Raw genomic sequence first — 12683 nt, 5'->3', positions numbered from 1 at the left:
TTTTCCATGAAGTATGAAATCATTTTGTTTCACATCACCTATACAGGTGCCAAATTTCCTACTAGAAATATGGAATTACTTATTTAACATAGGCAAATCAATGTCTATATTCCTATTTGAAATATCAATTCTCTACAATTTACATATGAATATTTGGTGAAGATTTTTTTCCTACATTACATATAGAATTTTCTACACTTCACAGATGAAAATCAGGATAGTTGTTTTTCCTACAAGGAATGAGAAGTTCCTTTTCTTAAGCAAGAACATATGGGTGCAGATTTTCCTGCATGAAAAATGGAAATCTCTGCTTTTCAATTCTTTACCATCTATGCTAAATGGGAACTTGAAAGGTTTTAGGAAGACTTGTAAGCTCTTTCTAAAATTAAAGCTGAGAAAAGATGTCCATTTCATCAAGGGTTCTGGCATGTAAAAACAGAGAATAAAAGGATACCTGGTGCAATGGGCACGTTTGACCTTGGTGTATGAAATGAGGTGGGTCAAAGACTAACAATGTTTTGGCAAATAGAAAGGGTAAAATTGAAAATAGTGACAGACAGGTTTCTTTAGCTCCAAAATCTCTGGGGACAGTGATCACATCCCTGAGAATAAAAGACCCCTTCTCCTGGGAAGAAAATCTATGATAAGCCTAGACATAGACAAAATGTACTGAAAAGCGGAGATATCTCTTTGGCAATAAAGGTCCCTTTAGTCAGGGCTATGGTTTTAGCAGAAGACATGTACGGATATGCTAGCTTCACTATAAAGAAGGCTGAGTTACAAAGCATTGAGGCTTTGCAGCTGAGTGCTAAAGATGGCTCTTGAGAGACCCTTGTCAAGAAAGGAGTTCAACCCCACCAATCCTAAAGGAAACTAACCCTAAACATCCATTGGAAAGACTGATGTTGAAACTGAAATTCCAATACTTTGGCTACCCTGGTGTGAAGAAATAATACATGGGAAAACATTGAGGTTCTGCCTTGCCATTGAAAAGAAAAAAAAATATTATCGGCTCTGATATGGGTAGATGGTGGACAGGAGGAGATTGGGGCCACAGGGGGTGAGATTGTTGGACAGCATCACTTAAGTCGATGAACATGTTTTTCACTAAAGTGTTGGAGACAGTAAAGTATAGGGAGGTCGGGAGTGCTGCCAATCACGGTGTTGCAAAGTGTTGGACGTGACTGAGTGACAGAATATCACCAACAACTGTATTTCACAAATATCAATGGGGATGAGATTGTTGAATTTGAAAAATGGAAATCCTTTTTTGTCCATAGAAAAATTAGATATTCCTGCATGAAATATGGAATTTTCTCTACTTCATAAATGGATGTCTTGGTACAGAACTTTCCTTGTAAACTATGACGTTTCAATATTTCATGCACCAAAATCTCAATTAAAATATCTTTTTTTTTTTTTGGTAATTTATTTTTTATTGGAGGCAAATTATTTTACAATATTATATTGGTTGGTTTTGCCATACATTGACATGAATTGGTCCAGGGTTTACATAAGTTCCCTCTCCTGAACCACCCTCCCACCTCCCTTCTCCTTTTTCCGCCCTCTGGGTCATCCCCGCATGCCAGCCCCGAGCATCCTATAACATGCATTGACCCTGAACTAGTGATTTGTTTGACATATGACAACATGCGTGTTTCAATGCCATTCTCCCAAATCATCCCACCCTCACCCTCTCCCACAGAGTCCCAAAGGCTGTTCTATACATCTGTGTCTCCTCTGCTGTCTTGTATACAGGGTTATCATTTGCATCTTTTTAAATTCCATATATATGTGTTAGTATGCTATATTGGTGTTTTTCTTTCTGGCTTACTTCACTCTGTATAATAGGCTCCAGTTTCATCCACTCATTAGAACTGTTTCAAATGTATTTTTTTAATGGCTGAATAATACTCCATTGTGTATATGTCCCAAAGCTTTCTTATCCATTCGTCTGCAGATGGACATCTAGGTTGCTTCCATGTCCTGGCTATTATAAACTGTGCTGCAATGAACATTAGAGTACATGTGTCTCTTTCAATTCTGGGTTCCTCGGTGTGTATGCCCAGGAGTGCGATTGCTGGATCATATGGCAGTTCTATTTCCAGTTTTTTGAGGAACCTCCACACTGTTCTCCATAGTGGCTGTACTATTTGCATTCCCACCAACAGTGTAAGAGGGTTCCTTTCTCTCCACATCCTCTCCAGCATTTATTGCATGTAGAGTTTTGGATAGCAGCCATTCTGACTGCTGTGAAATGTTATCTCATTGTGGTTTTGATTTGCATCTCTCTGATTATGAGGGATGTTGAGCATTTTTTCATGTGATTGTTAGCCATCTTTATGTCTTTGAAAAAATGTCTGTTTAGTTCTTTGGCCCATTTTTTGATTGGGTCATTTATTCTTCTGGAATTTAGCTTCAGGAGCTGCTTGTATATTTTGGAGATTAATCCTTTATCAGTTGCTTCATTTGCTATTATTTTCCCCCATTCTGAAGGCTGTCTTTTGACCTTATCTATAGTTTCCTTTGCTGTGCAGAAGCTTTTGATTTTAATTGGTCCCATTTATTTATTTTTGCTTTTATTTCCAATATTCTGGGAGGTGGGTCATGGAGGACCTGCTGTGATTTATGTCGGAGAGTATTTTGCCTACGTTATCCTCTAGAAGTTTTATAGTTTCTGGTCTTACATTTAGTTCTCTAATCCATTTTGAGTTTATTTTTGTGTATGGTGTTAGGAAGTGTTCTAGTTTCATTCTTTTACAACTGCCTGATCAGTTTTCCCAGCACCACTTGTTAAAGAGACTGTCTTTTCTCCATTTTATATTCTTGCCTCCTTTGTCGAAGATGAGGTGTCCATAGGTGAGTGGATTTATCTATGGGCTTTCTATTTTGTTCCATTGATCTATATTTCTGTCTTTCTGCCAATACCATACTGTCTTGATGACTGTGGCTTTGTAGTAGAGCCTGAAGTCTGGCAGGTTAATTCCCCCAGTTCCATTTTTCTTCCTCAAGATTGCTTTGGCTATTCGAGGTTTTTTGTATTTCCATACAAATTGTGAGATTATTTGTTCTAGTTCTGTGAAAAATATTGTTGGTAGTCTGATAGGGATTGCATTGAATGTATAAATTACTTTGGGTAGTATAGACATTTTTACAATATTTATTCTTCCAATCCTTGAACATGGTATATTTCTCCATTTATTAGTGTCCTCTTTGATTGCTTTCAGTAGTGTTTCATAGTTTTCTATGTACAAGTCTTTTGTTTCCTTAGGTAGATATATTCCTAAGTATTTAATTCTTTTCGTTGCAACAGAGAATAGAAAAGTATCCTTAATTCCTCTTTCTATATTTTCATTATTAGTGTATAGGAATGCAAGGGATTTCTGTGTGTTGATTTTATATCTTGCAATGTTACTGTATTCATTGATTAGCTCGAGCAGTTTTCTGGTAGAGTCTTTAGGGTTTTCTGTGTAGAGGATCATGTCATCAGCGAACAGTGAAAGTTTTACTTCTTCTTTTCCAATTTGTATTCCTTTTATGTCTTTTTCTGCTCTGATTGCTGTGGTCAAAACTTCCAGAACTATGTTCAATAGTAGTGGGGAGAGTGGGCACCCTTGTCTTTTTCCTGACTTTAGGGGAAATGCTTTCAGTTTTTCACCATTGAGGATAATGTTTGCTGTGGGTTTGTTATACATAGCTTTTATTATATTGAGGTATGTCCCTCTATTCCCACTTTCTGGAGGGTTTTTATCATAAATGGATGTCGAATTTTGTCGAAGGCTTTCTCTGCATCTATTGAGATAATCATATGATTTTTATTTTTCAGTTTGTTAATGTGGTGTATTACGTTGATTGATTTGCGGATATTGAAGTATCCTTGCATTCCTGGGATAAAGCCCACTTGGTCATGATGTATGATCTTCTTAATATGTTGTTGGATTCTGATTGCTAGAATTTTGTTAAGGATTTTTGCATCTATGTTCATCAGTGATATTGGCCTGTAGTTTTCTTTTTTTGTGGGGTCTTTACCAGGTTTTAGGGTTAGGGTGATGGTGGCCTCATAGAATGAGTTTGGAAGTTTCCCTTCCTCAGCAATTTTCTGGAAGAGTTTGAGTAGAATATGTGTTAGCTCTTCTCTAAAATTTTGGTAGAATTCGGCTGTGAAGCCGTCTGGACCTGGGCTTTTGTTTGCTGGAAGATTCCTGATTACAGCCTCTAGTTCCGTGCTTGTGATGGGTCTGCTCAGATTTTCTATTTCTTCGTGGTTCAGTTTTGGAAAGTCGTACTTTTCTAGGATTCTGTCAATTTCTTCCAGGTTATTCATTTTATTGCCATATAATTGCTGATAGTATTCTCTAATAAACCTTTGTATTTCTGTGTTGTCAGTTGTGATGTCTCCATTTTCATTTCTAATTTTATTGATTTGGTTCTTCTCCCTTTGTTCCTTGATAAGTCTGGCTAGTGGTTTGTCAATTTTATTTACCTTCTCAAAGAACCAGCTTTTGGCTTTGTTGATTTTTGCTATGGTCTCTTTTGTTTCTTTTGCATTTATCTCTGCCCTAATTTTTACAATTTCTTTCCTTCTACTGACTCTGGGGTTCTTCATTTCTTCCTTTTTCTAGTTGTTTTAGATGTAGACTTAGGTTATTTAGTTGACTTTTTCCTTGTTTCTTGATGTGTGCCTGTATTGCTATGAACTTCCCCCTTAGCACTGTTTTTACAGTGTCCCAGTGGTTTGGGGTTGTTGTGTTTTCATTTTCATTCATTTCTATGCATATTTTGATTTCTCTTTTGATTTCTTCTATGATTTGTTCAATATTCAGCAGCGTGTTGTTCAGCCTCCACATTTTGGCATTTTTAATAGTTTTTCTCCCGCAATTGAGATCTAATCTTACTGCATTGTGGTCAGAAATGATGCATGGAATTATTTAAACTTTTTTGAATTTTCCAAGGCTAGATTTAGGGCCCAGGATATGATCTATCCTGGAAAAGTTTCCGTGTGCGCTTGAGAAAAAGGTGAAATTCATTGTTTTGGGGTGAAATGTCCTATAGATATCTATTAGGTCTAACTGGTCTATTGTATCATATAAAGTTTGTGTTTCCTTGTTAATTTTCTGTTTAGTTGATCTATACATAGATGTAAGTGGGGTATTAAAATCTCCCACTATTATTGCATTGTTGTTATTTCCCCTTTCATACTTGTTAGTAATTTTCTTACATATTGTGGTGCTCCTATGTTGGGTGCATAAATATTTATAATTGTTATATCTTCATCTTGGATTCATCCATTGATCTTTATGTAGTTTCCTTCTTTGTCTCTTTTCACAGCCTTTGTTTTAAAGTCTATTTTACCTGATATGAGTATTGATACTCCTGCTTTCTTTTGGTCAATAGAATATTGACCAATATTGCATGGAATATATTTTTTCCTGCCCTTCATTTTCAGTCTGTATGTGTCCCTCGTTTTGAGGTGGGTCCCTTGCAGACAACGTATATGGGGGTCTTGTTTTTGTATCCATTCAGCCAGCCTTTGTCTTTTGGTTGGGGCATTCAACCCATTTACGTTTAAGGTAATTATTGATAAGTACGATCACGTAGCCATTTTATTTATTGCTTTGGGTTCGAGTTTATACACCCTTTCTGTGTTTCCTGTCTAGAAAAGATCCTTTAGCATTTGTTGGAGAGCTGGTTTGGTAATGCTGAATTCTCTCAGCTTTTGCTTGTCTGTAAAGCTTTTGATTTCTCCTTCATATTTGAATGAGATCCTTGCTGGGTACAGTAGTCTGGGCTATAGGTTATTTTCTTTCATCACTTTAAGTATGTCTTGCCATTCCCTCCTGGCCTGAAGAGTTTCTGTTGAAAGATCGGCTGTTATCCTTATGGGAGTCCCCTTGTGTGTTATTTGCTGTTTTTCCCTTGCTGCTTTTAATATTTGTTCTTTGTGTTTGATATTTGTTAATTTGATTAATATGTGTCTTGGAGTATTTCGCCTTGGGTTTACCCTGTTGGGAACTCTCTGGATTTCTTGGACTTGGGTGATTATTTCTTTCTCTATTTTAGGGAATTTTTCAACTATTATCTCCTCAAGTATTCTTTCATGGTCTTTCTTTTTGTCTTCTTCTTCTGGGATTCCTATGATTCGAATGTTGGAGCGTTTAACATTGTCCCAGAGGTCTCTAAAATTGTTCTCATTTCTTTTAATTTGTTTTTCTTTTTTCCTCTCTGTTTTATTTATTTCTACAATTCTATCTTCTAGCTCGCTTATCCTGTATTCTGCCTCTGTTATTTTACTGTCTGTTCCCTCCAGAGTGTTTCTGATCTCATCTATTGCATTATTCATTGTATATTGACTCTTTTTTCTTTCCTCTAAGTCCTTATTAAACCTTTCTTCCACCTTCTCAATCCTTTTCTCCAGGTTATGTATCTGTAACTCCATTTTGCTTTCAAGATTTTGAATCATTTTCACCACCAAAATACGAAATTCTTTATCAGGTAGATACCCTATGTCTTTCTCTTTTGTATGTGTTGTGGGCATTTATCTTTTTCCTTTACTTGCTGGGTATTTCTCTGCCTTTTCATCTTGCTTATAATGTTTTATGTGGCCTTTCCCTCTTCTGGCCGTTTGTGGAGTTCTCTTTATTATGTAGTTTCCTCGCTGTGTGTGGGGTTGGATAGGTGACTTGTAAATGTTCCCTGGTTATGGAAGCTTGTGTCAGTGTTCTGGTGGGTGGAGCTGGATTTCTTCTCTCTGGAGTGCAATGAAGTGTCCAGTAATGAGTTATGAGATGTCAGTGGGTTTGGAGTGACTTTGGGCAGCCTGTATATTGAAGCTCAGGTCTAGTTTCATGTGTTACTGGAGAATTTGCGTGGTATGTCTTGCTCTGGAACTTGTTAAACCTTGGGTGGTGCTTGGTTTTCGTGTAGGTATGGAGACGTTTATAAATAGCTGTGAAAAGAAGAGAGGCGAAAAGCAAAGGAGAAAAGGAAAGATATAAGCATCTGAATGCAGAGTTCAAAGAATAGCAAGAAGAGATAAGAAAGCCTTCCTCAGTGATCAATAGAAAGAAATAGAGAAAAACAACAGAATAGGAAAAACAGGAGACCTCTTCAAGAAAATTAGAGATTCCAAGGGAACATTTCATGCAAAGATGGGCTCGATAAAGGACAGAAATTGTATGGACCTAACAGAAGCAGAAGATATTAAGAGGTGGCAGGAATACACACAAGAACTGTACAAAAAAGATCTTCACGACCAAGATAGTCACAATAACGTGATCACTGACCTAGAGCCAGACATCTTAGAATGTGAAGTCAAGTGGGCCTTAGAGAGCATCACTACGAACAAAGCTAGTGAAGGTGATGGAATTTCAGTTGAGCTATTTCAAGTCTTGAAAGATGATGCTGTGAAAGTGCTTCACTCAATATGCCAGCAGATTTGGAAAACTCAGCATTGGCCACAGGATTGGAAGAGGTCAGTCTTCATTTCAATCCCAAAGAAAGGCAATGCCAAAGAATGCTTAAACTACCGCACAATTGCACTCATCTCACACGCTACTAAAGTCATGCTCAAAATTCTCCAAGCCAGACTTCAGCAGTATGTAAACCGTGAACTCCCAGATGTTCAAGTAGGTTTTAGAAAAGGCAGAGGCACCAGAGATCAAATTGCCAACATCCGCTGGATCATGGAGAAAGCAAGAGAGTTCCAGAAAACCATCTATTTCTGCTTCATTGACTATGCCAAAACCTTTGACTGTGTCGATCACAATAAACTGTCGAACTTTCTGAAAGTGATGGGAATCCCAGACCACCTGACCTCCCTCTTGAGAAACCTATGCAGGTTAGGAAGCAACAGTTAGAACTGGACATGGAACAACTGACTGGTTCCAAATAGGAAAATGTGTACGTCAAGGTTGTATATTGTCACCTTGCTTATTTAACTTATATGCAGAGTACATCATGAGGAACGCTGGGCTGGAAGAAGCACAAGCTGGAATCAAGATTGCTGGAAGAAATTTCAATAACCTCAGATATGCAGATGACACTACCCTTATGGCAGAAAGTGAAGAGGAACTCAAAAGCCTCTTGATGAAAGTGAAAGAGGAGAGTGAAAAGTTGGCTTAAAGCTCCACATTCAGAGAACGAAGATCATGGCATCTGGTTCCATCACTTCATGGGAAATAGATGGAAAAACAGTGGAAACAGTGTCACACTTTAATTTTTTGGGCTCCAAAGTCACTGCAGATGCTGATTGCAGCCATGAAATTAAAAGACGCTTACTCCTTGGAAGGAAAGTTATGACCAGCCTTGATAGTATATTAAAAAGCAGAGACATTGCCAACCAATGTCCGTCTAGTCAAGGCTATGGTTTTACCCGTGGTCATGTATTGATGTGAGAGTTGGACTGTGAAGAAAGCTGATCATCGAAGAATCGATGCTTTTGAACTGTGGTGTTGGAGAAGACTCTTGAGAGTTCCTTATACTGCAAGGAGATCCAACCAGTCCATTCTAAAGAAGATCAATCCTGGATGTTCATTGGAGGGACTGATGCTAAAGCTGAAACTGCAATACTTTGGCCACCTCATGCTGCGAGTTGACTCACTGGAAAAGACTCTGATGCTGGGAAAGGTTGGGGGTGGGAGGAGAAGGTGACGACGGAGAATGAGATGGCTGGATGGCATCACCGACTCTGTGGACATGAGTTTGAGTGTACTCCGGGAGTTGGTGATAGACAGGGAGGCCTGGCGTGCTGTGTTTCATGGGGTCGCGGAGAGTCGGACACAACCGAGCGACTGAACTGATAGAGACGTTTGATGAGCTCCTATCGATTAATGTTCCCTGGAGTCAGGAGTTCTCTGGTGTTCTCAGGATTTGGGCTTAAGCCTCTTGCCTCTGGTTTTTGGTCTTATTCTTGGAGTACTCTCTAGACGTCTCTATCTGTCATTTCCAAAGTGGTTCCCTCTGTTTTAGCTTCTGTTTGCGGGTCTCTTCAGTTTCTAATTTCCGCCCTGATACTAGGGAGCGGGTGGACACTTTTGAAGGCTCAGTTGTTCAGTCCTGTTCTGGGAAGGGAGGATCACTGCAGACAAATATCTGTGGCATCTGTGGGAGTGTTTGCAGCATCTCGGCCACACTGGGTTTGCCTCCGCTCCCAGCGTGTGTGCTGTCCCAGTCTAGACTGCACAGGCTCTAGGTTGCTCTGGTGGGAAATGCCCAAGGCTGGCGCCGGGTTGTATGCACTTCCCAGGTCTGAGCGGCTCAAGTTCAGGTTCTCAGGTACTCCACAAAGGCACAGACTTGGTTGCGCCTATGTTTTGTGCCTTTCCTGGTCTGAGCAGCTCAGGGGCCAGGTGTTTGGCAAGTGCAGTCTCTGCGACTTATCGCCTCCCCTGTCCCCGCCACTCAGTTTTCTGTGTGTACAACCAGCGCGCCTTCTCAGGGGATATCGACCGGCCTGAGCCCAAGAAGTCCTGATTAGTAACAAGCCTGTCTGCAGTTTGTATCAGATGCCTTTCTGGGGCCGCGGTTGACCACTCCGACTCTGGCTGCGCTCCCTGCCTGTCTCTGCGGGGGATGGGGGATGGGCCAGCCGCAGCCGGCTCACTCTGTTCAGTCCTTTATTCTGTGAGCGGGGCTGGCCGAGTCTTAGGTTAGAGCTTTCCACCTTTTCGTGGGGAAGCTATCCCACAATCTGCTTTGCTCTCCCCAGTTCTCTCGAATTGTTCTCGCAGCATTCAAGCCCAGTCCTCTCTCTAAGCAGTTCAGCCGGCTCCTCCCTACCCAGCCCCCACTTGCTAATGGCGTATACAGGCGTCTGTGTTGCTTCTCCACTGGGAGTTACCGTTTGGCATGTAATCTGTGGGTTTTAAAAAAATCTTAAAAGAAAAAAGAGGGTTATGTGGCCTTCTTAGCTTCTAAGGTTCGCCACAGATTCGCCAGTGAGAGTGTTTCCAGGTGTTTGGAAACTTCTCTCTTTTTAAAGCCTCCCTTCCCAGGACGGAGCTCCTTCCTTACTTCTTTTGTCTCGCTTTTTATCTTTTATGTTTTTTCCTACCTCCTTTCGAAGACAATGGGCTGCTTTTCTGGGTGCCTGACGTCCTCTGCCAGCATTCAGATGTTGTTTTGTGGACTTTACTCTGCGTTCAAATGTTCTTTTGATGAATTTGTGGGGGAGAGAGTGGCCTCGCCGTCCTATTCCTACGCCATCTTGTTCCTTCTCTCTGAATTAAAATATCTTGACATGGAATATGGCCTTGAAAAATGACATGAAATATTTTACATTTCAAATATGAAAATCTAGGGATACATTTTCTTATGTGAAATAACATGTGATTATGGATGCATTACTGAATTTTCTGTTTCATAAATTGAAATCACACCAGATAGTCCTACATTAAAGATAAAATTCTCAGTTTCACATCAGAACCACTACCTGCAGTTTTTAGGACATGGACTATGAAACTCTCTATAATTCACATATGAAAATCTGGGGACAAATTTTTCAATTAAATGTAGGGAATGTTCTGTATATCATATAAATTATAGACATAGAGTTTTCTGCATGATATAGGAAAATCTTCATGTAATTTTCAGATTTCTCATTTGAAAATCTGTGTGCTGCTTTCCTTCATGAAATACAGATTGCTGTGCATTTCATATTTGAAAAATGGCATCGATTTTGCTACAAAAAAATGGAATCTTCTATTTCATATGAGACAATGTGATTTTCATGTTTGAGCAATAAAATTCTCTATATTTCACCGAAAGAATCTTCTGACAAGATATATGGAATTTGGTATATTTCACACTTTAAAATCTGAGGACAGATTTGCTCATATGAATTACAACTGCTACTGCTACTGCTAAGTCACTTCCGTCGTGTCCTACTCTGTGTGACCTCATAGATGGAAGCCCACCAGACTCCCCTATCCCTGGGATTCTCCAGGCAAGAACACTGGAGTGGTTTGCCATTTCCTTCTCCAATGTGTGAAAGTGAAAAGTGAAAGTGAAGTCACTCAGTTGTGTCCGACCCCTAGCAACCCCATGGACTGCAGCCCACCAGGCTCCTCCATCCATGGGATTTTCGAGGCAAGAGTACTGGAGTGGCTTGCCATTGCTATTATTCACACTGGAAAACCTATGTCAGATATTTCACACATAAAATATGGAATTGTCCATGATTCAGAAGAGCTGACACATTTGAAAAGAACCTGATGTTGGGAAAGATTGAAGGCAGGAGAAGGGGATGACAGAGAATGAGATGGTTATATGGCATCATGGCTTAAATGGATGTGTTTGCTTAAACTGTGAGAGTTGGTGATGGACAGGGAGGCCTGGCGTACTGTGGTCCTTGGGGTCGCTAAAAGTCAGAAACGACTGAGCACCTGAACTGAACTGATGATTCAGAATTTAAGATCTTGGATGAGCAGACAAATAAAGAATCGACTTATTTCTTGTCTGACTGTCTGATACCTGATTTCCCTATTTAAATATATAATTCTGTGTATTTCATTGATAAAAGTCCACGTGAAGTTTTCCCAAATTGAAATACGGAATAAACTCTATGTGTCACATGAAAGTCTGGGTACAAATATTTCTACGGGGAAATGTGTACATCTCTATAGTAACATGTAAATTTCTAGATTTTGGCTTCCCCACATGACCTATGGAAATCTGTATATTTCACGTGTAAAAATTTCATGAAATATGGAACCTCAGAAATTAATTCATGAAAATATGGGTGCAGATAATCTCATGTGAATTTTGGAATCCTCTAAATTTCACATATAAAACCAAGTAACTTATTTTCTGACATGAAATATGGTAGTCTTTAAATTTTTTATTTCACTATTTAGGTGTAGCTATTTCTAGCTGATACATGGAATTCTCTGTATATCAATATTTAGATCTGCTAGCAGATATACCTCCATGCAATATGGAATTCTCTATATTTCACATATAAAAATGATGAGGACGTTTTGACATGAAATAAGGATTTTTGTTCATTTCACATAAAAAACCAGGGTGCAGATTTTCTGGCAAGACATATGATCTGTATATAGTTCAGATGTTGGGTAATTTGATCTTAGTTCCTCTGCCTTTTCTCAAACCAGCTTGAAAAGTCAGAGGAACGAGAGATCAAATTGCCAACATCTGCTGGATCATTGGAAGAGCAAGAGCCTTCCAGAAAGACATCTATTTCTGCTTTATTGACTATGCCAAAGCCTTTCACTGTGTGGATCACAGTTTATTCTGTGGAAAATTCTGAATGAATTGTAAATACTAGACCACCTGACCTGTTTTTCAGAAACCTATATGCAGTTCAGGAAGCAACAGTTAGAAGTGGACATGGAACAACAGAGTAGTTCCAAATAGAAAATAGAATACTTCAAGGTTATAAATTGTCACCCTTCTTATAAAACTTACATGCAGAGTACATTATGAGAAACGCTGAGCAGGAAGAACCACAAGCTGGATTCAAATTGCCAGAAATATCAATAACCTGAGGTATGCTGATGACACCACCCTTATGGAAGAGAGTGAAGAGGAACTAAAAAGCCTCTTGATGAAAGTGAAAGAGGAGAGTGAAATAGTTGTCTTAAGATCAACATTCAGAGAATTAAGATTATGGCTTCTGGTCCCATCACTTCATGAGAAATAGATGGGAAAACAGGGGAAACAGTGTC

The sequence above is a fragment of the Moschus berezovskii genome, chromosome Y (genome assembly GCF_049115385.1).
Source record: "Moschus berezovskii isolate FMDL1 chromosome Y, NW_MosBer_1.0, whole genome shotgun sequence".
NCBI lineage: Eukaryota > Metazoa > Chordata > Mammalia > Artiodactyla > Moschidae > Moschus > Moschus berezovskii.
The sequence above is the reverse complement of the archived record's forward strand: the minus strand, read 5'-3'. Positions refer to the sequence as shown.